Source organism: Scyliorhinus torazame, chromosome 5, assembly GCF_047496885.1.
Source record: "Scyliorhinus torazame isolate Kashiwa2021f chromosome 5, sScyTor2.1, whole genome shotgun sequence".
NCBI classification, from domain to species: Eukaryota; Metazoa; Chordata; class Chondrichthyes; order Carcharhiniformes; family Scyliorhinidae; genus Scyliorhinus; species Scyliorhinus torazame.
Genome location: NC_092711.1, coordinates 145905412 through 145930938, shown reverse-complemented (window position 1 = coordinate 145930938; position 25527 = coordinate 145905412). Strand labels below are relative to the sequence as shown.

General features: G+C 46.4%; 1 protein-coding gene across 1 annotated transcript in view; it reads left to right on the top strand.

Moving 5' to 3' along the window:
- The first annotated feature begins 21847 nt into the window (after positions 1-21847).
- LOC140417956 (uncharacterized) overlaps positions 21848-25527 on the top strand; it is a 28119-nt gene continuing 24439 nt past the window's right edge. The window contains exon 1 of the mRNA XM_072501388.1: positions 21848-22940. The gene's annotated coding sequence lies outside the window, so the exon portion shown is untranslated. The remainder of the gene's footprint in view (positions 22941-25527) is intronic.

Here is a 25527-nt window from a genome sequence, read left to right as displayed (position 1 = left end):
GCGCAAGCGCGGCAACTCCGCCCGACTCATTGTTCCCCCTCCTCGAGACAAGGTTTCCAGACAACCGGCTGACAGCTCCGGCCAGAGCGAGAAGCCTCTCGGTGATTTCCCCTCCTCCCGGCCCGGGACTGCGCATGTCCAAGAGAGAGGAGAGGCTGCGCATGTGGGAGGAAAAGCTCACCCCCTGACCTTCCTGATGAGGTGTTGACCAATGAGAAGAGTTAGGACCGGAAGGACTCTGCTCCTCCAGCCAATCAACGCGAGCTCTGTGTGAATGGTGACTGAGCTTCACACAGACTGAAACCTCCTCCTGTCTCCGACACCTGTGAGTAAAACACTTTCTTTTCTCCCCCCTTTCCATTTCTTTTCTCATTCTGACCTTCAATTCGTCACGTGCAGCAACTGAAGGGAAAGGAAGTGAATCCAGGGAGGGTGCAGACTCTGGAAGGCTTGGCCCAGGACAGGCGCAGCAGGCGGTGGATGGGGAGTGGAGCTCCCTCTGCGCTGTCTCCATCAAGCGCAGGCTCTCGGAGGGCCAGGTCGGCGTTTGCGGAATGGAGGAAGGAGGGGAGCTGGATATGTTACTGAAAGCGGCAGGTCGGATTGGGGCCAGGGTTGGAATTCTAACGGAAGACCGCGCCCGCCGCCTGCAGCCCGGGGTGGGTTGGTGCTGGGTTGCTGCTGCTCCTGGAGGCTCCGGGGGTTGGCTCCTTGGACAGTCGGGATAGACTCTGGGACTTTCCAGCCTTTTACTGACTGTTGCCTACATGTTGCTTTTCGTGAGTTTCGGCTGGAAGGTCTCGAGGGCCGGAGGTCACGACATGGAACGTGTAATTTGGTGAACTTTTTGGGGGCATTGTATTGTCAAAGTTAATATTTTCCCGCTTCTGTGGTAGAAAAATTCAACACACTCGTTACGACAGAATAACAAGCTTTATTTTCGAAAACAACTGCTTGCAGTAATGGCTGAAACTTGAAGTCAGAGGGCAGTCAACAAAACTGCTCAGTCTGTCACAAGTTCTGCGCTTTTTGCGGAGAATTAGCTCAATATTTATACATTAACTTTATCAAGATTATATGACAACAGTATGGTCAGGAGTTTGAGCGGAAATACAAACGGAAGCAAGACCAGACCATGTTTGGCCATATCACTCAAACCATTATTTAGTCCTCGGAGGGAACATTGAAAAGTCAGAATAGACTTGTTTTTTCCTGAATTCTCTTTGTTTTAAATTCCTACGGTCCTGGGTTATGACGAGTTAGTTTTATCAGGAGTTGCCGAGGTCCGGTGTTTTGGAATGGCTTGACCTTCGCTGATCTTTTCAGACTTCAAGTTATGCAGAGTTGGCCCATGGCCATACTAGTCTGAAAATAGTTAGGGCAGAATTCTTTACCTGGGCCTGGGGAGCTGGAATGAGTAGTTTCAGTCTATCTGGTATTGTATCAAACCTTTTGACCAATCTTCCCATTGACCAGTTTTCTCATCATGCCATTACTTAATTCGTACCATATCACATTCCCTCCTTTTGTCATATCATGACAACTAGTTAAATAGGTATATCCATGACTCGTTTGAAAATGCATTTACACAAGCAACCAAGCAATCCTAACCCTAGTAGAATTAGGAGTAGTAGAATGAAGGCCTTAAAGATCCAATCAAATAATCCGTGACCCAACCATCCTTGCCAACCCGGCGGGTTATAGTCATGAAATTCACTGCCAATCTCTTGAATTTGAACAGCCTGTCTCTTAATATGGTCGGCCAGGTTAGTGATATTTTCAGAGCCATCTGGAATATAAGTACAGCACTCCTGACCTATGATAGCGCACGTTCCTCCCTGAGAGACTAACAGATAATTCAAAGCCAGTCGATTTTGTAATGCCACGGTCCGGACAGCTACTAGCTCAGCTGAGACCTCAGCCAGTGCCTATCCAGCTTCCCTGGCTTCTGCTGCCATTACGTTCGCCAGTTGTTCCAATGCTGTGGCCATGTGGATCAGTTCGTTGGATGCCTTGCCCGTTTCGTACAAGGGAAAGGCCATCATAAAGAACTGCTCTGTTTCAGAAATTGTCCTTTTTGCTCGTGAGGGGGAGTGCTTAAGGCTGGGTAGGTGACGCATTTGAGGTATAACATATCCCAAAAAGCAGGATCCTGTCCAATCAATGGGGAGCCATGGATATGCCGCATATAAAATAGGTTCCATTTAGGCCGTAAAATCATCAGCTGATGTCATCCAGGGGATTGGGGATGTCTGTCCCCATGAAATGTTAGAGGTTATTTTCCATACCTTGGACCAATCACAGTTAAACATGCCCTTGTTGGATATGCCTGGTACCGGTCCTTGCCAGTCAACTGTAAGGTTGCATCTACTTTGCCCCATTAACTTTCCTTTCCCTGATTTATTAAAACACATGGAACCTTGAACATTATACGAGTGGACAGTGAGGGAGGGTGGAGTCAAGGCATGATTATAGGTAGGTTGATACGAAGCTGAAAATTTAGTCATGTCATAGCCAGCAGATCTCCATATTTCCATATCCCCCCTATCTCCCCTGCTCCCTGTTTGATTTTGTCGTAAATTCCATTCAACCATCTCTGCGATATGAAAGGGGAGGGATTGGAGAGGTATTCCTTCCCTCGAATGGACGGGGATGTGGGTACAAACCCAACACTTGCTTACGTTCAATTCTTCGGCATAAAGATATGACATATATAAATAGGTATTGGAAGGCAGGTCTCGTTGAGGTCGTTTTTTTTTACTACCGAGTGGCCATTAAGGCTAAATAGTCCAGAGAGTCCAAAAATTATAATGAAGATCTTCATCCTGTGTTCTCGTCTGGGTTGGAGACTATCTTCTGGCAATCGATTAGATGTATCCAACTTGAACGTCCTTCAAGTTTGACGGAGGTTGGTGTAGTCAGCAGTACGAGGAAGGGTCTGCTCCAGCGTTGTCCTAGTTTCTTTCTGTCCCAGTTTTTCACCAACACGTGGTCTCCGGGTTTGATCACTGGATATCAAGGGACGGCTGTCCCTGCCGTTACTGGGAGATGTGCCTGTTTTACCTGTGAGTGGAGAAACTTCAGAGAAAGTGTTAATTGCTTCAAATAGTTCTGCATTTGTTCCCCATCACATGGAGGTCTACTCCCTCTAGGGGGTTTTCATGGGCATCCCAGGGAGTCCTCATTGGCTGACCATAGACTATCTCTGCAGCTGACAGTCTGGTCCACGAATGGGGAGTCACTCGCATGTGGAACAGTGCCAAGGGTAATACTTTTAGCCAATTAACCCAGTTTCTTCAGTTAATTTAGATAATTTGTCTTTTAAAGTCCCGTTGGCTCTTTCCACAATTCCTGCAGCCTGCGGGTGATACGCGCAGTTGCAGTTGCTGTTTAATTAAGAGTGCTTCGCACAATTCAGTATTGATTCGAGCCACAAAATGTGGTCCATTGTCTGAGCTCACCATTTTGGGTGCCCCAAAACGAGGAATGACTTCCGTTAACAACAACTTCACCACTGTATGTGCCGTACATTTAGTGGTGGGGAAGGCTTCAATCAATTTACTAAACACATCGATTATGACTAAACAATATTTATAGCACTGTGCTTTTGGCAATTCGATAAAATCAAGCTGTTACACAGGCAAAAGGGCCATCTGGCAAGGGAGTGGTTCCTGGAGGGCATTTAATGCCTTTACCCATATTATGCTTCATGCAAATAACGCATCGATCCAGCCGCATTTGTGCTGCTGTATTCAGATCTGGGTGCCACCAAGCTTTCAGGAGTAGCTGTACCATTCCCTCCTTGCCAAGATGGGTACAAGAATGTAAATAATCAATAAGTATCGGCAATAAAGAATTCGGAATACAAACTTGACCAACGGGAGTAAGCCAGAGGTCTCGTGTCAAGGAGTGTGAACACCCCATTGACTTCCATAGTGTGCGCTCGGAATCAGAGGCGTCCCTCTGTAAATTTTGAACTTCAGTTATCTCTGGCATGCCCTTCGTTCCTAATGCAGGTACCTGGTTTAGAGCCTGATTAGCCCCACTGGGAACAATCACAGAGGCTGATATACCCGCAGCCTTAGCAGCCGAATCAGCACGGGCATTTTCTAATTGAACAGGAGTGTCCCCCTTTGTGTGCGCAGCACATTTAATAATTGCCAATTGATGGGGAAGCTGAATAGCATCGAGGAGATTTTTAACCCAAAGAGCATTTTGAATGGGAGCTCCCGCTGAGATGAGAAAGCCTCGCTGTTGCCAGAGACGACCAAAATCGTGGGTCACGCCAAAGGCATACCTAGAATCAGTGTAAACATTAGTGCTTTTATCTGTGGCCAAAATACATGCTCGAGTAAGGGCAAATAGCTCGGCTTTTTGTGCGGAGACAGGGGTCTCGAAGGCTGCTGCTTCCTGCACGTCAGTGTCAGTTACCACGGCATATCCCGACTGTGGGATGCCAGTGAGAGAAATGGAGGAACTGCCATCAACATAAAAAATTAGATCTGGATTATCAATAGGCCGGTCCATTAAATCTGGGCGAGGTGTGGTGAGGAAGTGATTCCGAAACAAACAGTCGTGTGGCGGGTCCGCAAGGTTATCGGGGGGATGTTCGAGGAACACAGCATGATTTAAGGTAGAACAGTAATGAAAAGAGAGGTAGGGGTTTTGCAATAGTGAAACCTCATAGTGGCTCAAGCGGGCTTGAGTCAGATGCTGGGTTTGCTGAGACGTTAGGAGAGCCACAGGTATGCACTTGTACTGGCTGGTGAAGGGTCAGATTAGAGGCTGCCTGTGCTAACAAATGGACAGCCGTAAGAATTTGGGTGCAGGGAAGTAGACCGCAAGCTACAGGATCCAATTTCGTAGAATAGTAGGCGACCGGGCGATGCCGGTCACCGTGTTCTTGTGTTAGAACACCAGTGGCACATTCATCAAGAACATTAATGTACAACTGAAAGGGTCTGTCATACATAGGTCATCCTAGCACTGGGGTGGTAGCCAGGGCGTTTTTGAGAGTAACAAAAGATTGCTTTGCTGAATCAGGAAGTTCACACTTAAGAGGAGCATTTTGAGAGGAGTATGGAGTTAAATCTTTAGTATGGACAGTAATATTCGGAATCCATTGTTAGATTTCTTTGAAGAGATAACAAATAGGTTAGACCAAGGAGAGCCAATGGATGTTATCTATCTTGACTTCCAAATGGCCTTTGATAAGGTGCCTCACGGGAGACTGCTGAGTAAAATAAGGGCCCATGGTATTCGAGGCGAGGCACTAACATGGATTGACGCTTGGCTATCAGGCAGAAGGCAGAGAGTTGGGATAAAAGGTTCTTTTTCGGAATGGCAACCGGTGACGAGTGATGTCCCGCAGGGTTCAGTGTTGGGGCCACAGCTGTTCTCTTTATATATTAACGATCTAGATGACGGGACTGGGGGCATTCTGGCTAAGTTTGCCGATTATACAAAGATAGGTGGAGGGGCAGGTAGTTTGGAGGAGGTGGGGAGGCTGCAGAAAGATTTAGACAGTTTAGGAGAGTGGTCCAAGAAATGGCTGATGAAATTCAACGTGGGCAAGTGCGAGGTCTCGCACTTTGGAAAAAAGAATAGAGGCATGGACTATTTTCTAAACGGTGACAAAATTCATAATGCTGAAGTGCAAAGGGACTTGGGAGTCCTAGTCCAGGATTCTCTAAAGGTAAACTTGCAGGTTGAGTCCGTAATTAGGAAAGCAAATGCTTGTCATTTATCTCCAGAGGCTTGGAATATAAAAGCAGGGATGTACTTCTGAAGCTTTATAATGCATTAGTTAGGCCCCATTTAGAATACTGTGAGCAATTTTGGGCCCCACACCTCAGGAAGGACATACTGGCAGTGGAGCGGGTCCAGCGGAGATTCACACGGATAATCCCAGGAATGGTAGGCCTAACATACGATGAACGTCTGAAGATCCTGGGATTATATTCATTGGAGTTTATGAGGGTGAGGGGAGATCTAATAGAAACTTACAAGATAATGAATGGCTTAGATAGGGTGGATGTAGGGAAGTTGTTTCCATTAGCAGGGGAGAGTAGGACCCGGGGGCACAGCCTTAGAATAAAAGGGAGTCACTTTAGAACAGAGATGAGGAGAAATTTCTTCAGCCAGAGAGTGGTGGGTCTGTGGAATTCATTGCCACAGAGGCCGGTGGAGGACGGGACGTTGAGCATCTTGAAGACAGAAGTTGACAAATTCTTGATTTTTCGAGGAATTAAGGGCTATGGAGAGAGCGGGTAAATGGAGTTGAAATCAGCCATGATTGAATGGTGGAGTGGACTCGATGGGCCGAATGGCCTTACTTCCGCTCCTATGTCTTATGGGTAAGGATGGGTGACAGGTGACAGGATCGGAAATTGTGGTTTGGGTCTTCACTGACCAAATGTTTTATTGATCCGAAAGGTGTAAAAGGGACCAAACTCCAGCAGAAATCGAGCAGAGCTGAGAACAGACGACTTGCTGTGTGGGAACAGGGAGATAAACAGCTCCCAAAGGACAGAGAAAACAAGAGTGCCTGGAATCCTAGACAACACCTGGGTGTCAAGGCCACCATGTTTTCACTGCTTGGCATGGGAATGCTGACTCCCTGTACCGGGGACGGAGCGTGGGGAAGACAATTGTTTGAGAGTTGGACGTGGCTTGGGTGGGTACAGATGGTTCAATGACAGGCTTTGTAATTGGTCCATTCAAACGTTATCTCAGCAATGATTGGGTGAAATCAGTCTCCATAGACTTTGTGATGTAATAAAGTATAAGAAGAGATTTGTTGAGGTTTTACATATTCCACTGACTGGGACCATAGCATCTGGGGCAGAACAGGGAGCATTTACCTGGAGATGGTGCTTCCACCCAGAGTGTAATGGGAATGCTGCTGCACTTTGATATTACTGCTCAGACATTAGCATGTGTCAGCTCTTATTTATACTGAATAGCATCTAACCACGGTCACCAATAAAGGGTATCACTGCAAATCATTTCAGAGTTTGGGAAAAGGGGAAAAAGGGCTAACTGACTCCCTAAAATTTAGAGTTTCCAATTAAGGGGCAATTTAGCATGGCCAATCCACCTATCCTGCACATCTTCGGGTTGTGGGGGTGAGACCCACACAGACATGGGGAGAATGTGCAAACTCCACACGGACAGTGACCTGGGGCCCGGATAGACCCCGGGTCCTCAGCACCGTAGGCAGCAGTGCTAATCACTGATCCACCGTTCTGCCCCGGAACCCCATTTCTAACATCGCTGTGTCAAAAATAAATTCTCATCTCTCCCTCTGGCTCCTTTGCCAATTACCTTTTGAGGGACTCACTTTCTGTTAAAGAGCCTGTCAACCCCTCTCACCCACTTTCCCTAAAGTACATCAATCTATTCATGAAAAGTCCAGAAAAATCAAATACTTTTATAACAAATGTTTATTAATCTAAGGGAAAAGGTGAGATAGAAGGTTATTTGAGGATCAAAGCCAACCAGAGTAAAGGATGTTCAGGATGCAAATTGTTTCTCTTTGGTTCCTCTGTACTCTGTTCCTGTGACTCCCTACTTTGGACATGGGCACTGAACCCTGTGGCCAGGGCACCATCAGCCCCAATAACCCCCCCCCCCCCCCCCCCCCCCCGCCACCTCCCCCTCGTGCCCTGATTTATAGAGGCCCATTTCCCAGTCCATCCTCCAGCACCTTCCTGTCTCTCTGTTAGTGAGGTGCCCATGGCAGTGTGATGGGAGGAGATGCATTAGGGTCACAATCAATAGGGAGTGTGCGGGGGAACAATGATTTATAGTTTGAGAGGGAAAAGAATGTTCTCTGATGACTAGAATTGTCAGTTCTGGATTTCTGCCCTTTCCTTACGGCGATGTCCTTTGTAATCTCCTTTCCCACGCGATGAGTAGAGAGGTTTTTGCAGACAGGAAACACAAACCAAACATCCCTATTCTGAGATGTGTCCTTTTAGATTGGACTCTAGACATGGGACTTGGTTCGCAGACTATGGACTTACTCCGGTGTCTGTTTAACACTTGTTTATTAGTTCTACATCTAAACAAGTTACAGAGTAGGCATGTTACTCCTCGGCGCGATTTCAACCCTCCCTTGAGAGTCTAACACATGTTAATAAATCAGCATCCACATCATACAGTAGCATGTGCCATCTCTTAACCTGTTACACTAGATCTCTTCCCCCCCCCCCCCCCCCCCCAGCTTTTGCTTCATTTCATGAAGACCTGATGCAGCCGGTACCAGAGAAAATGGTGTTTCCACAACTCGCACTGCTGGCCTCTCTGTGGGTGGGGCAAGGACAGGGACTGCTCAGCAGGGAGGGTCATCATTACCTCTCCCTCCAGTGAACCTCCTCCTTCAGGACAAGGACAGGGACTGCTCAGCAGGGAGGGTCATCATTACCTCTCCCTCCAGTGAACCTCCTCCTTCAGGACAAGGACAGGGACTGCTCAGCAGGGAGGGTCATCATTACCTCTCCCTCCAGTGAACCTCCTCCTCCAGGACAAGGACAGGGACTGCTCAGCAGGGAGGGTCACCATTACCTGTCTCTCCAGTGAACCTCCTCCTCCAGGACAAGAAGTCTTACAACACCAGATTAAAATCCAACAGGTTTGTTTTGAATCACTAGCTTTCGGAGCACAGCTCCTTCCTCAGGTGAGTGTCAGTGAAGGAGCTGTGCTCCAAAAGCTAATGATGTGGAACAAACCTGTCGGACTTTAACCTGCTGTTGTTAAGACTTCTTACTGTGCCCACCCCAGTCCAACGCCGGCATCTCCACTTCAGGACAAGGACAAGGACTGCTCACCAGGTAGGGTATTTATTACCTCTCTCTCCAGTTAGTCTCCTTCTTCGATATGACCAAAATGTTTTTTACATCAATATCTTCATCACTGCCACCATGTTCTTTGATGTGTCCTTCTATATTGGACTACAGGCAAGGGCCTCGGTTCTTGCACAAACTATGGTTACATTCTGATATCTGCTTGAAAATAGTTTATTAGTAAGATATCTGAACAGGTTACAGAGCAGGCATGCTGCTCAGAGGCAGGATTCCAACCTCTGAGTCTAACACACGACTGGCTGATGCCACTGGTACATCATCATCAGTGTCAGACATTAGCGCATCCCAGCTGTTAATCCTTTATGTTTGGGGCAGACCAATGGCACAGGGATGGCACAGTGGTGCACACTCCTGCCTCACAGTGCCAGGGATCCGGGTTCAATTCTAGTCTTGGGGCGTTGGCACATTCTCCCCATATCTTCGTGGGTTTCCTCCGGGTGCTCCGGTTTCCTTCCACAAACCAAAGATGTGCAGGTTAGGTGGATTGGCCATGCTAAATTATCCCTAAGTGTCCAAAAGAGGTTAGGTGAGGTTACTGGGTTACAGGAATAAGGGTCAGGGCGTGGACCTCGGTGGGGTAATCTTTCCAAGGGTCAGTGCAGACTCGATGGGCCGAATGGCCTCCTGCACTGTAGAGATTCTATGTTACAATTCAATCATGGATGTGATTAACAGCAGCAATAACAACAGAATCCACCTCCTTTAATCACTTGTGAAGACACTGGTGCATCAACAGGTTGGACAACTGAGTGGATCCCTTCCCACACTCAGAGCAGGGGAATGGTCTCTCCCTTGTGTGAACCCGCTGGTGAGTCAGCAGTTGGGAAGACTGAGCGAATCCTTTCCCACAGTCAGAGCAAGTGAACGGCTTCTCCCCAGTGTGAACTCGCCGGTGCTTCTGGAGGGCTGATGAATCAGTGAATCCCTTTCCACATTCGCAACAGATAAATGGCCTCTCCCAGGTGTGAACTCGCTGGTGTGTCAGCAGTTGGGATGACTGACTAAAACCCTACCCACACTGAGAACAGGTGAATGGCCTCTCCCCAGTGTGAAGCCGCTGGTGTATCAACAGGTAGGATGAATCAGTGAATCCCTTCGCACAGCCAGAGCAAGTGAATAGTCTCTCCCCAGAGTGAACTCGCTGGTGTGTCTGCAGTTGGGATAACCGACTGAATCCCTTCCCACACTGAGAGTAGGTGAACATCCTCTCCCCAGTGTAAACTCGCTGGTGTGTTTGCAGGCTGGATAACTGAGTAAATCCTTTCCCACAGTGAGAACAGGTGAACGGCCTCTCCCCAGTGTGAACTTGCTGGTGTCGCAGCAGAGAGGATGAACGAGTGAATCCCTTCCCACTTTCAGAGCAGTTGAATAGCCTTTCCCTAGTGTGAACTCGCTGGTGCGACAGCAGGTTGGATGAATCACTGAATCCCTTCCAACACTCAGAACAGGTGAATGGCCTCTCCCCAGTGTGACTGCGTTGATGGGTTTCAAGAGCAGATGGGGACTGGAATCCTTTCCCATAGTCAACACATTTCCACGTTTTTTTCGTGGTGCTGGTGTCCTTGTTACCATCAAAGATTGATGATGAGTTGAAGGCTCATCGACACACAGAACACGTGTAGGGTCTCTCCCCGCTGTGATGTTTTTTTCAGGCTGTGTAACTGGTTCAAGTTCTTTCCACAGTCAGTGCTCTGGAACACTTTCACTCGGGTGTGTGTGTCTCGGTGCTTTTCCAGTCGCACTGATGCTAAAAATCTGTTTAAGCCGACTGAACAAACATTTCTCCTTCGAGATTCACAAGCCAATGATATTCAGGTGAATTGAGTGACTGTCAGATCTTGACGTGACATTTAATGTGAGATTTCTGTCCATAGATCTCACATTGTAATAGGCTGTAAAAAGAGTTTATAAAAGACATCACTGTCAGTACAGGATAGAAATTCAGAACAGACAGTTGTAGTTTCCCTGGAACATTCTTTCCTCTCTCGCTCCCAAAAATCTGTAAATTTCCATCCCACACACTCTCCCTCCATTCTCACTCTGCTGTATCTAATTTCACCCTCCCAATTCTCCTGAAGATGTTGATTCAGACTGATTGACAGATCTATGCTGATCCCTTTCTTTCCAAACCTGAAAATCTCCTGTTAGAAGGAATGAATCTGAAAGAATCACTCATTCGGGTCTGCTCCAAACATCAAACATTTAATGATTATGCTCGCAGGGAGTAAGCCTTCTCCACTGAACAACAGAAATCCTCAATACTTATACAGTATCAGAACAGAATCACTGAGGGGCTGCGCCTTCCCTGGATTCACTTTCTTTTCCTTCAGATGCTGCAAGTCACCAATTGAAGATCAGGTATAGGTTGAGAATCGGTAGATTTGGAACTCAGATGAGGAGGAACTACATCTCGCAGAGAATGGTGAATTTGTAGAACTCGCTGCCCCAAAGTGCTGTGGAAACTGAATCAATAAATGGTTTCAAGAAGCAGATAGATATATTTCTGATTTTAAAAACATGTTAAAGGGATCTGGGGAACAGGTAGGGAAGTGAATTTGAGATAGGAAGAGATCAGCCATGATCTGAGTGAATGGCAGAGCAGGCTCGAAGGGCTGAATTGCTTACTCCTAATTTCTATGTTCTGAGGAACATTCTCTGAGCTGTCTCCAATGCTACTACATCTTTCCTCAAATAAGGGGACCAAAGCTGTGCACAATACTCCAGGTGCGGTCTCACCAATGCCTTGTAAAGTTGCAACAACACTTCCTTACCTTTATGCTCTGTGCCTTTAGCTGTAAATGCCAACATTCCATTCACTTTCTTTACTACCTGCTGTACCTCCATGCTAGGTTTCTGTGACTCATGCAGAGGACACCCAGACCCCTCTGCACCGGAGCACCCCGAAGTCTCTCTCCATTTAGATAATAAGTTGCGTTTCCATTTTTCTGACCAAAATGGATGACCTCACACTTATCCACATTAAATTCTATCTGCCACATTTTGACCCACTTACCTGACCTATCTATATCCATTTGTAAGGTTCTTATTTCCTCATTGCAACTTACTGTCCCACCTATTTTAGTGTCATCTGCAAATTTGGCTATAGAACCATCTAACTCTGTGTCCAAGTCGTTTATATAAATTGTAAATAGTTGGGGCCCAAGGGCCAAACCCTGTGCAGTCCACTAGTTCCATCTTGCCATCCAGAAAAAGACACATTCATCCCGATTTTTTGTCTTCTGCCCATCAGCCAATCTTCTATCCAAGCTAAAAAATTACCCCGAATCCCGTGTTCATTGAACCTTGTTCATTAACCTTCTTTATGGCACCTTATCAAATGTCTTTTGGAAGTCTAGAGATCTACAGAAGAGAAAATGCTGGAAAATCTCAGCAGGTCTGGCAGCATCTGTTGGGAGAGAAAAGAGCCAACGTTTCAAGTCTGATGACCATTTGTCAAAGCTAACAGACAGAGAAAATGGGAAATATTTATACTGTGGAGTGAGAATGAAAGATGAGTCATAGCCACAGAAACCCAGGAAAACCGTGTGCTAATGGCCAGAGAAACCCAGGGAAACCGGGTGCTAATGGCCACAGAAACCAAGGGGAAAGAGTGCTAATGGCAGTCCCCGGAGAGAACAAAAGATGTGAAAGGTCAAACATCAGGGGTAATGTTTCCAGTTTTCATCCAGTTCTTTACGACATCTACAGGATCCCCATTCTCCACTTGGCTTGTTACTTACATCTTCGGAGGCTTCTTAGCAAATTAGTCAAACATGATTTACCCTTCATAAAACCATGCCGACTCTGATGCATTGTGTTTTGACTTTCCAAATGTCCTGATATTACTTCTTTAATAATGCTCGAGGATTTTCACCTAGCGACAGTGAAAAACAGCAATTTGCTTCCAAGTCAGGATGATGTGTGGCTCAGAGAGGGGTTTGCAGATGATGGTGTTCCCGTGTGCCAGTAGCTCTTGTCCTTCTCTAGGTGGCAGAGGCCGTGAGTTTGGAAGTTGCCGGTGATAGTCATAGAACATTACAGCACAGAACAGGCCCTTCGGCCCTCGATGTTATGCCGAGTTTTGTCCAAAACCAAAATCAAACTATCCCACTCCCTGTCATTGTCGTGTGTTCCATGTGCCTATCCAATAACCGCTTGAAAGTTCCTAAAGTGTCCGACTCCACTATCACAGCAGGCAGTCCATTCCACACCCTAACCACTCTCTGAGTAAAGAACCTACCTCGGACATCCCTTCTATATCTCCCACCCTGAACCTTATAGTTATGCCCCCTTGTAGCAGCTACATCCACCCGAGGAAATAGTCTCTGAACGTCCACTCTATCTATCCCCCTCATCATCTTATAAACCTCTATAAAGTTGCCTCTCATCCTCCTCCACTCCAAAGAAAAAAGCCCGAGCTCCCTCAATCTTTCCTCATAAGACTTACCCTCCAAACCAGGCAGCATCCTGGTAAATCTCATTTGCACCCTTTCCAATGCTTCCTTCCTATAGTGAGGTGACCAGAATTGCACACAATATTCCAAGTGTGGTCTTGCCAGGGTCATGTACAGTTGCAGCATAACCCCACGGCTCTTAAACTTAAGCCCCCTGTTAATAAACGGTAACACAATATAGACCTTCTTCGTGGCTCTATCCACTTGAGTGGCAACCTTCAGAGATCTGTGGACATGAGCCCCAAGATCTTTCTGTTCCTCCACATTCCTCAGAATCCTGCCGTTGACCCTGTAATCCGCATCCAAAATGAATCACCTCGCACTTATCAGGGTTAAACTCCATCTGCCATTTTCCTGCCCAGCTCTGCATCCTATCAATGTCTCTTTGCAGTCCACAACAGCCCTCCACCTCATCCACTACTCCACCAATCTTGGTGTCATCAGCAAATTTATTGACCCACCCTTCAGCCCCCTCCTCCAAGTCATTGATAAAAATCACAAATAGCAGAGGACCCAGCATTGATCCATGTGGTACAGCACTGGTAACTGGTCTCCAGTCTGAAAATTTTCCATCCACCACCACCCTCTGTCTTCTATGTGATAGCCAGTTACTTATCCAATTGGCCAAATTTCCCTGTATCCCACACCTCCTTACTTTCTTCATGAGCCGACCATGGGGAACTTTATCGAATGCCTTACTAAAATCCATGTATACGACATCAACTGCTCTACCTTCATCTACACACTTAGTTACCTCCTCAAAGAATTCAATCAAATTTGTGAGGCAAGATTTACCCTTCAGAAATCCGTGTTGACTGTCCCGGATTAAGCTGCATCTTTCCAAATGATTATAAATCCTATCCTTCAGGACCTTTTCAATTAACTTACCGACCACCGAAGTAAGACTAACCGGCCTATAATTACCAGGGTCATTCCTATTCCCTTTCTTGAACAGAGGAACAACATTCACCACTGTCCAGTCCTCTGGTACTATCCCCGTGGACAGTGAGGACCCAAAGATCAAAGCCAAAGGCTCTGCAATCTCATCCCTTGCCGCTCAAAGAATCCTAGGATATATCCCATCTGGCACAGGGGACTTGTCGACCCTAAGGTTTTTCAAAATTGCTAACACATCCTCCCTCAGAACATCTACCTCCTCCAGCTTACCCGCCTGTATCACACTCTCATCCTCAAAAACATGGCCCCTCTCCTTGGTGAACACTGAAGAAAAGTATTCATTTAACGCCTCTCTTATCTCTTCTGACTCCATGCATAAGTTCCCACTACTGTCCTTGACCGGCCCTAACCTCACCCTGTTCATTCTTTTATTTCTCACATAAGAGTAAAAAGCCTTGGGGTTTTCCTTGATCCGACCCGCCAAGGACTTCTCATGCCCCCTCCTAGCTCTCCTAAGCCCTTTTTTTTTTTAGTTCATTCCTTGCTACCTTGTAACCCTCAAGCGACCAACTGAACCTTGTTTTCTCATCCTTACATACACTTCCTTTTTGCTCTTGACAAGACATTCAACCTCTTTTGTGAACCATGATTCCCTCACACGGCCATTTCCTCCCGGCCTGACAGGGACATACCTATCAAGGACATGCAGTATTTGTTCCTTGAACAAGCTCCACTTTTCATTTGTGCCTTTCCCTGACAGTTTCTGTTCCCATCTTATGCTCCCTAATTCTTGCCGAATCGCATCATAATTACCCCTCCCCCAATTATAAACCTTGCCCTGCTGTATGGCCCTATCCCTCTCCATTGCAATAGTGAAAGACACCGAATTGTGGTCACTATCACCAAAGTGCTCTCCCACAAACAAATCTAACACTTGGCCCGGTTCATTACCAAGTACCAAATCCAATGTGGCCCACCTCTTGTCGGCCTATCCACATATTGTGTCAGGAAGCCCTCCTGCACACTCTGTACAAAAACTGCCCCATCCAAACTGTTTGACCTATAGAGGTTCCAATCAATATTTGGAAAGTTAAAGTCACCCATGACAACTACCCTGAGACCTCCACAACTATCCATGATCTGCCTTGCAATTTCTTCCTCCACATCTCTATTACTATTTGGGGGTCTATAGAAAACTCCTAACAGCGTGACCGCTCCTTTCCTATTTCTAACTTCAGCCCATATTACCTCAGTCGGCAGATCCCCTTCAAGCTGCCTTTCTGCAGCCATTAAACTATCCTTATTTAATAATGCTACTCCTCAACCTCTTTTACCACCTTCCCTACTCTTACTGAAACATCTATACCCTGGAACTTCCAACAACCATTCCTGTCCCTGTTCTAACCATGTCTCCGTTATGGCCACAACATCATAGTCCCAAGTACCAATCCACGCTCCAAGTTCATCTACCTTATTCCGGATGCTCCTTGCATTGAAGTAGACACACTTCAACCCACCTTCCTGTCTGCCGGTACACTCCTGCGACCTTGAGACCCTCCTCAGTACCTCACTACTCTCAACACTGGCTTCTGGACTACAGCTCGTTTTCCCATCCCCCTGACAAATTAGTTTAAACCCCCCCCAAAGTGCCGTAGCAAATTTCCCTCCCAGGATATTGGTGCCCCTCTGGTTCAGGTGCAAACCATCCTGTCTGTACAGGTCCTACCTTCCCCAGAATGTGCTCAAATTATCCACGTAACTGAAACCCTCCATCCTACACCATCCCTGCAGCCACATGTTTATCTGCACTCTCTCCCTGTTCCTCAACTCGCTAGCACGTGGCATCGGCAACAAACCAGAGGTGACAACATGGTTTGTCCTGGCTCTTAGCTTCCACCCTAGCTCCCTAAATTCCTGTTTTAAATCCCCGTCCCTTCTCTTACCTATGTCGTTGGTACCGATGTGTACCAAGACTTGTGAGTGTTCCCCCTCCCCCTTAAGGATTCTGAAAACACGGTCCGAGACGTCACGGGCCCTGGCACCTGGGAGGCAACATACCTCCTTGAGTCTCTTTCGTTGCCACAGAACCGTCTATCTGTCCCTCTAGCTATCGAGTTCCCAATAACTATTGCTCTCCCCCCTTTCCATCTGAGCCACAGGGACGGACTCAGTGCTGGAGATCCAGTCACCATGGTTTACCCCTGGTAGGCCGTCCCCTTCAACAGTATCCAAAGCGGTATACTTGTTACTGAGGGGAACGACCACAGGGGATCTCTGTACTGACTGTTTCCTCCCAGCCCCTCTCACCGTCACCCATCTATCTATATACTCGGTGTAACTACATTGCTGAAGCTACTATCTATGACCACCTCTGCCTCCCGAACGATCCAAAGTTCCTCCAGCTCCAGTTGCCTAACGCGGTTTCTGAGGAGCTGGAGATGGTTGCACTTCCCACAGGTGAATTCAGCAGGGACACTGATGGCATCCCTCACCTCAAACATTCTGCAGGAGGAACATTGCACTGCCTTCCCTGCCATCCCCTCCAGATAACTTGCGGAGAAAAGAAAGAAAGAGCTTACCTGATATTCACTCACCTCCTTAGGTTAGAGGAGGTGGAAGGGTGGGGACACTACAAGTGTAGTGTCTCGGGTTTAGCAACCGCCCAACTTAAATACAGGTAAAAATAAAACACTTAAGCACCTACCTGATTCCCAAGCTGCACTCCGGCTCCCTTACTCTCTCCCGCTCCCGGAAATGAAGGCTGCTGGAACCTGGGGGTAAGTTTAAGAAACTACCTGATTCCCAAGCTGCACTGCGGCTCCCTCTTGCTCTCCTGCTCCCAGAAATGAAGTCATGGTGAATTCCTGCAGTGAATCTTGTCGGTGGTACATACACTGCTGCCACTGTATGATGGTGGTGGAGGGAGTGAGTGTTGAAGGTGTTGGATGGGGTCCCAATCAAGTGGTCTGCTTTGTACTGGATGGTGTCAAGCTTCCAGAATGTTGATGGAGCTGCACTAATCCAGGCAGTGAGAATAATCCATCACACCCCTGACCTGTGCTTTGCAGATGGTGGACAGGCTTTGGGGATTGAGGAGGTGAGTTCTTCGCTGCAGGATTCTCAGTCTCTGACCTACTCTTGTAGCCACAGTATTGATATGGTTGGTTCAGTTCAGTTTCTGAGTGAATCGAATTGACTGAAGATTACGATCTGAGATGTTGGGGACCTCAAGAGGAGGTCGAGATGGATCATCAATGCGGCACCTCTGGTTGAAGATTGTTGCGAATGCTTCAGCCTTGTCTTTTATATTGAAATGCTGGGCTCCCTCATCATTGAGGATGGGGGTATTTGTGCAGCCTCCTCCTGTTAGTTGTTTAATTATCCATCACCATTCCCAGTGGATGTGACAGGACTGCAGAGCTTAGATCTGATCCCTTGGTTGTGGGATGTCTTTGCCCTTTCTGTAACAGTTTGCTTTTGCTGTTTGGCAGGTAAGTCATCCTCTGTTATCACTTCACCAGATTGTCACCTCATGTTCAGGTATGGCTGGTGCTGCTCCTAGTATTCCCTCCTGCACTCTTCATTGAACCGGGTTGATCGCCTGGCTTGATTGTAAAGGTAGAGTGGAGATATACCCGGCCATGAGATTGCAGATTGCGATTTAATTCAATTCTGCTGCTGATGGTCCACAGCAACTCATGGATGCCCAGTTATAAGTTGCCCAATCTGTTTGAAATCTATCCCATGTAGCACAGTGGTAGTGCCACACAACACGATGCGGGGAAGGGGGGAGGGGTGCATTATTCTCCATGTGAAGATCATACTTTGCTCAAGAACTGTGTGGTGATCACTCCTCCCAATGCTGTCACGGACAGATTTAGTTGTGATAGGCAGGTTGGTGAAGATGAAGTTCAGGAGGTATTTCCCTCTTGTTACTTTCCTCGCCGGGCCTGTCCTTTAGTACTCAGCCAGCTTGCTTAGTAGTGAAGCTACTGAGCCAGTGATGGGCATTAGAATGCCCCACCTAGAATACATTCTGTGTTCTTGACTAAAAGTGATGTTCAGCATTAAGGAATATTGATTCACCAGCGGGATGGGGCGGTAGGCGATAATCAGCAGGAGGTTTCCTTACCCATATTTTCCCTGATGTCACGAGACCTCTTGGGGTTCAGAGTCGATGTTGAGAACTCCCAGAGTCACTCCTTCCCGACTGTATCCCGCTGTGTACACAGATCCCACTGTCCACACAAATTGCTTAACTCGGAGGGAAAAAGCAACATGATGGAATTTTCTCTCCAAGTCCAATTCCTCACAGGCAGCTCCCAAAATCCAGATGGATCGCCAGCAATCAGCAGTGCGGTTCCTGACCAAGTTAATCAGACCTCAGATATGGAAAACCTTTGAAGCTGTCACAAATCCTATCCCTTAACCAAGGACATGGACATGGGAAAACTGGAAAGACTGTGTGACTTGGGAAAGAAGATCTCTTGGGAAGGTTCAACCAATAGTAAAATGGACTCTTGTTGACAAGAGCACTGGGACTCTCGAGCAAGCTGAACTTTAAAACCTCATTGTCACATTGGGTTAGTTTTGTTCAGCTTATAGTTTTGCCAAGGTGCTATGTTTCATTGTAAAATGGGAAAAAGAGAAACCATTATCTGTACAATGTGTAATAAGGTCCTTGTTACAGTGTTTATAATGTTCAAATGTGTTGTAGTATGAAAGGATTCTGAAAACATGCTTACTTCAGAAGCTTTATTCCTTGGGGATGGGCAGGCATGTGATGACCCAGGTACTTTGGGAAATTTTGTGCAATGACCCCTTTAAGACCCAAAGTGAAACTGGAGATTCTTCTGAAGGAAAGGAATTGATTTCCTGGTTCTGAGGTCATCAGATCCAAGAAATGACCATGTGACCCGAGGTTGTTCTGGGAATGAAAAGCTGATGAAGCTGAGAGTAAATAGACAGATAATTGTATATTCAGTTACACGTTCCATCCTACTAAAGCAGGTTCAGTTGCTGGGGGGCTAAGAAGAGTTAAGAAGATAACCTGCAGTTCAAAACAGAGCATGGAGCTTCCAACAAGTCCGGGTGTTGAAGCAGTGCACTGAGAATACAGCAGGGACTGTGTTACATCGTGTGTTACACAGTTGGAAAGGACAGCTAGCTAAAGGCTAGGAGAGCAGGGGGTTGTGGATCGGAAAACACCACTTGCTTCTATTTCAGTTATGCAAAATCCAACCATACTGTTTAAAGAGATCAAAAAATTGAGTTTCTGGGGACATAAGAAAGTCACAATCCGAAAGAGAGAGCATTTACAGACGTGCAGTTTGTTGGTGTTCACAATATTCACGGACCTTGGATAGAATTCGGCTGTTGGTGGAAGTGACTCGAAGGCCAAGTCCATTGGGTGGGAAGTGAGGGATCCGACATTGCAGAGTGAGATTGGGAAGACTGTGAGATTGTCCATGGTGCAACATTTCTACAGGAAGTAATGTGAGGGCTCAGAACAACGTGAGATGTATCTTTGTTGTACTGACTATTAATGTAAAATTTCTCTTGTTCTGTGAAATATCCAGTCCATGTTAATTCATGTTTGTGTCGATTTTAGTTGGTTTGTTAGAGTGAAAGTTTGAAAATGTGAAATTTTGTCCTTTGCTTTTCTCTCCATTCATTTAATAAGTTATCAATCTCTACAGGGATGGTAACAAGAGACAGAGAGTCATTAGGGCAGTGGAGGAGGCCATTCTACCCATCGGGTCCATGCTAACCCGGTGTAAATCATCCATTCAGTCCCATTCGTGCCTTCTAACCTCGTACCCCTGTGAGTTTATTGCCCTCAAGTCCCCATCCAATTTCCTTTTGATATCTGGGAAAGGTGGGAGGAACCAAAGGAAATCCAGTTTAATCTGGCACATCCGCTGTTTATTATTAAGACCTGGAAGATAATAAGGTGTTTAGTTGATAAAGAAGTCGAACCTGGATCAGGTCAATAAAATGAGGACATTCAATGGGTTTGGTGTGTATCTGAGATGCTCAAGTTTTATGTGAACACTTTAAAATCTTTGAGTGAGAGACAGGCAGACAAACATTAGAACTGGTCCCAGTCCCCATTAAAACACAAATAAACGGGAAGATTTGTTAGGGACTCTCCACTCAGTCAATTCCTGGCTGATCTACACCTCGACTCCGTGCTCCTGTCTTTGCTGCTCTTTGCACAGGGTTGGGTCGATGAGGGACAGAAGCTGGCGAAGTGAGACTGGGGGAGGGGAACCACAGCCAAATAACGCGAACCGTGCAGGAGGCAGGTCGTCCTCCGAAACCTACCCACCCAGAAGGAGGAGAGCATCCTGAAATGTAACAATAATTCTGTCAGTTAGTGGCTAACTAGGCAATATGTTGTGATGAGTTTTTAGAAATAGACCCTGGGCAGACTAGTTCACTAAAGCTCCCACATTGATTCTATCCAACAGCCACAGCGACCTCTAATGTTGGAAAATGGATGTAACCCTATTTGGATGCTGCCGTCAAAGGATGCTTGATAAGGTGATGCAGAGCTTCTTAACAATAATAATCTTTATGAATGTCACAAGGAGGCTCACATTAACACTGCAATTAAGTTACTGCGAAAATCCCCTCGTCGCCACACTCCGGCACTTGTTCGGGTACACTGAAGGAGAATTCAGAATGTCCAATTCACCTAACATGAAATGAAATGAAAATGAAAATCGCTTATTGTCACAAGTAGGCTTCAAATGAAGTTACTGTGAAAAGCCCCTAGTCGCCACATTCCGGCGCCTGTTCGGGGAGGCTGGTATGGGAACAGCACATCTTTCCGGGCTCGTGGGAGGAAACCAGCGCACCCGGAGGAAACCTACACTGACATGAGGTGAATGTGCAGACGCCTCACAGACAGTAACCCAAGCCAGGAATCGAACCCGGGTCCCTGGCACTGTGACGCAATGGTGCTAACCACTGCTACCGTGCTGCTTGTAGATGGTGAATGGGGTGATGATCCAGTGTCTGCTTTGTCGTGTATAAAACAAACTCTCCGATTTGAGTAAGACTGATAATTAAGCACTTTTAAGAATTGATTGAAACCTATTAAATTTAACTGATCCAGACCATTTAAAAAAAAGATCTGCTCTTCAAAGATATATTGGTACAAATTACAGGAGATCTTTGTAGTTGAATTGAATACCTTGACTCTTCACACGGACACCTGACTAACAAGAGGCACTGATTGGACAATAGCTGGAAACAATGAGCTGAAATGTTTTTCTGGGAATGAAACTGTTTCTCTTTAACCTGGAATCGACTATGTGAGAGTTAAAGGCAATACCAGGCTAAATTACATTGAATATACAACATAGAAACAGCCCAATCAATCCATGCCAGTGTTTAGACTTCACTTGAGCTTCCTCTCATGCTTTCCCATCTGACTCGATCAGTGCATCCGTCTGTTCATTTCTCCCTCGTGTGTTCATCCAGGTTCCCCATAAATATATCGATGTTATTCACCTCCACCAATCCCTGTGGTAGCGAGTTCTACATTCCCACCACTCTCTGGGGAAGAAGGTTCTCTTGAATTCCTGATTAGATTGTCTCACATTGATAGTCTCGCGTTTTGCTCTTCACCTTACAAATGAAAACATTCTCCATGTTTATCAAAATCTTTCATAATTTACAGCCCTCCATTAGCCCCTCAGCCTTGTAACTCGATGAGAGCAGCGACCCAACCTATTCATCGTCTCCTGATAGGTTTAACCTCTCACACTAAAAATCTGAAGACAAAAATGCTTTGTTCACACTTGAGCTCAGCGCAGTGAGAGTAGGGATAGAGTTGCAAGGGAGCCTGAGAACAGCAGATTCACTGAGAATGGGTGGGCTGGGCTGATCTGTGTGAATAAGATGGTTAAACAGACTGTTCATGACCGTCTAGCAGATGTTCAGGGTAATGGAGGAGCGCAAGTGTCAGTCTTCAATAACACAGTAATTTGCATTTATACAGCACATTTAATATAATTCAATTTCTCAAGGTGTTTCACAGGGACATTGTAAATCCAAGTTTTACAAATGATTTGATAAAATTGTCCAAGCTCATGATCATGTGACAGAAAATGCTACTTCTCTCTGACTCTGACTCTGCATCCACACACTCTCTCCCTATTAATTGTAACACTAATTCTTCTCAATATCCTCCTCCTGCTTTCCCCCCAATTCTCCTCCCCTGAAGGTGCTGACTCTCGGCTTCAGTTTCACACTCACCTATTGCTCTCCCCAATATGTCTAAATCTTTACACCTGAAGTGAACAAGAAATTGTGCTAAGGGGCGTCACAATAAAATCCAGTGACTCCCCACATGTACTTTGTGTCCAGAATGGGGGCACTGCTTTTCATCCCAGTATCAGGGGATTGGAGATTGGTTTGGAGATGGTTAATGGCGGCTGAATCTCCCATAGTGCCCCTCGCCGGGGAACCGCTCCATCCACCGCGCGGGGGCGTCCAGGGACTGCGCATGTTCAAAGGAGAGGAGAAGATACGCGTGCGCAGGAACGATTCTTCCCATTGAGGTCAAACGGGCGTCCATGACCACGTGACATCCGTTGCCCATTGTCTTCAGGCGGCCAGCAACCATTGGAAAGATTGGAGGACCGGAAGGACTCTGGTCTCCAGCTTTGTGTGAATGAAGTTTCAGCTTCAGACAGTGCGCCCAACATCTGTGAGTAAAACACTTTCTTTTCTCCCCCTTTCCATTTCTTTTCTCATTCGGACCTTCAATTGGTCACTTGCAGCAACTGAAGGGAAAGGAAGTGAATCCAGGGAGGGTGCAGACTCTGCAAAGCTTGGCCCAGGTCTCTCTCTCTCTTAAAGACATTGACATCCTTTGCTCCTTCAGCTTGACACATTTATTTGTCTGGCTAAAAGGATGGTCTCTTTCCCAATGTTCACAATTAAAGGGCTGCTTTCCCCAGGAGATGGCTGACATTTAAGGGGACAGTAAATTAATGTCGGATAGAGATATGTCTGGTGTTTGTATATGGTGCAGATTAGATATATTATTAATGGTTCTGTAATAAAGCACATTTATTATTATTTCTAGTTGTGTAATATAGGACTGTAGCTACGTTATATATTTCCAGAAAAGAAATGCTGGAAAATCTCAGCAGGTCTGGCAGCACCTGTAAGGAGAGAAAAGAGCTGACATTTCGAGTCCAGGTGACCCTTTGTCAAAGATAAAGGGTATAGAAAGTGGGAAATATTTATACTGTAGGGTGAGGGAATAAAAGCTGAGTCATAGCCACAGAAACAAATCAAAAAAGAGTGCAAATAGCAGTCCCTAGAGAGAATAAAAGGTGTTTAAGGTCAAACAGCAGAGAAACTAAAATCAGAGGGTAAGATGCGACAGATACAGATGTGGGGAGAAGGGGGTCATGGGTGGGAAATCGGTAAAATGAGGGGAAGAGGGAAGCAAAGGGGTGAAAAGGTAAGGAAAATGGGGATAAGATTGGGGAGGAAAATTATATATCAAGAAAGAAAGAAAAATTAAAAGACAGTTAAAATGAAATGTAATGAAAACATAGAGCTAATCATCTGAAGTTGCTGAATTCGATGTTGAGACCGGAAGGCTGTAGCATCCCTAACCGGAAGATGAGATGCTGTTCCTCCAGGATACATTGAGCTTCTCTGGAACATTGCATCAGGCCAAGGACAGAAATGTGGGCATGGGAGCAGGGTCTTGTGCTAAAATGGCAAGCTCCGGGAAGGTCAGGGTTCTGAATGCGCACAGACCAAAGGTGCTCAGCAAAGCAATCACTCAGTCTACGTTTGGTCCCTCCGATATAGAGGAGACCACATTGGGAACTGCAAATGCAATAGACTAAATTGAAAGAGGGGCAAGTGAAACACTGCTTAACCTGGAATGAGTGTTTTATGCCTGGGATGTTAAGCATGGAAGAGGTAAAGGGGCAGATGTTACACCTTCTGTAATTGCATGGGAAGGTGCCATGGGTGATGGGAGAGGTGTTGGGTATGGTGGAGGAGTGGACTAGATTATCCCGAAGGGAACGGTCTCTGCGGAATGCTGACAGTGGGAGTGAAGGAAAGATGTGTTTAGTGATGGCATCATGCTGAAGTTGGCGAAAATGTGGAGGATTATGCTTTACATACGGAGGCTGGTGGTGTGAAATGTGCAAATGAGGGGGACTCTATCCTTGTTCTGGGAGAAAGGGCAGGGGGCGAGGGAAGTGGCACGGGAGATGGGCCGCACACTGTTGAGGTCCCTGTCAAAAACTGTAGGTGGGAAATCACGGTTGAGGAAGAAGGAACACATTTTCAAAGCACCACTTTGGAAAGTGGCATCATCGGAACAAATGCGACGGAGGCGAAGGAGCTGAGAGAAAGGGATGGAGTCCTTACAGGATGTAGGGTACGAAGAGCTGTAGTCCAGATAGCTATGGGAGTCAGTGGGCTTGTAATGGATGTTAGTAGATAGTCTATTCCCGGAAATGGAGACAGAAAGGTCAAGGAAGTGAAGTGTCTGAGATGGACTGGGTGAAAGTGATAGAGGGGTGGAAACTGGAAGTGCCATTACCCCCTCCTCCAACTCACTTTACACCAGAGGCACCAAAGTTTCCTCAAACTGCTCCTTTCACAGATAAAAGCCCCGTCTGTACCAGAGTAGGATAAAGTCAACAACACATAAACCCTCCCATAATAACAAAAATACAAAAGAATCAAAACCACAATAGATCCAAGGGGACTCAATAGACCAACTTGGAAATATATCGCTGTTCCTTCACTGTCACTGCAGCAACATCCTGGAACTCCCTCCGTAACAGCACAGTGGGTGTGCAAGAAGGCAACTCACCACCACCTTCTGAAGGGCAACTAGGGATGGGTAACAAATACTGGCCTCACCAGCGACGCCCAAATCCCGTAAATGAATTTTAAAAATAAATAAAGGTCGAGTACCCAATTCTTTTTTTTTTTTCCAATTAAGGGGCAATTTAGCATGGCCAATTCACATACCCTGCACACCTTTTGGGTTGTGGGGGTGAGATCCACGCAGACAAGGGGAGAATGTGCAGATTCCACATGGACAGTGACCCGGGGCCAGGATCAAACCCGGGTCCTTGGCGCTGAGAGGCAGCAGTGCTAACCACTGTGCCACCATGCTGCTCCCGTCAAATGTGAAGACAATGTGGTGAAGCTTTGGAATTCTCTACCCCAGAGGACTGTGGAGCCTCAGTCTTCAAGTATTTCCAAGACAGAGATTGACAGGTTGCTAGATATTGAAGATATGGAGG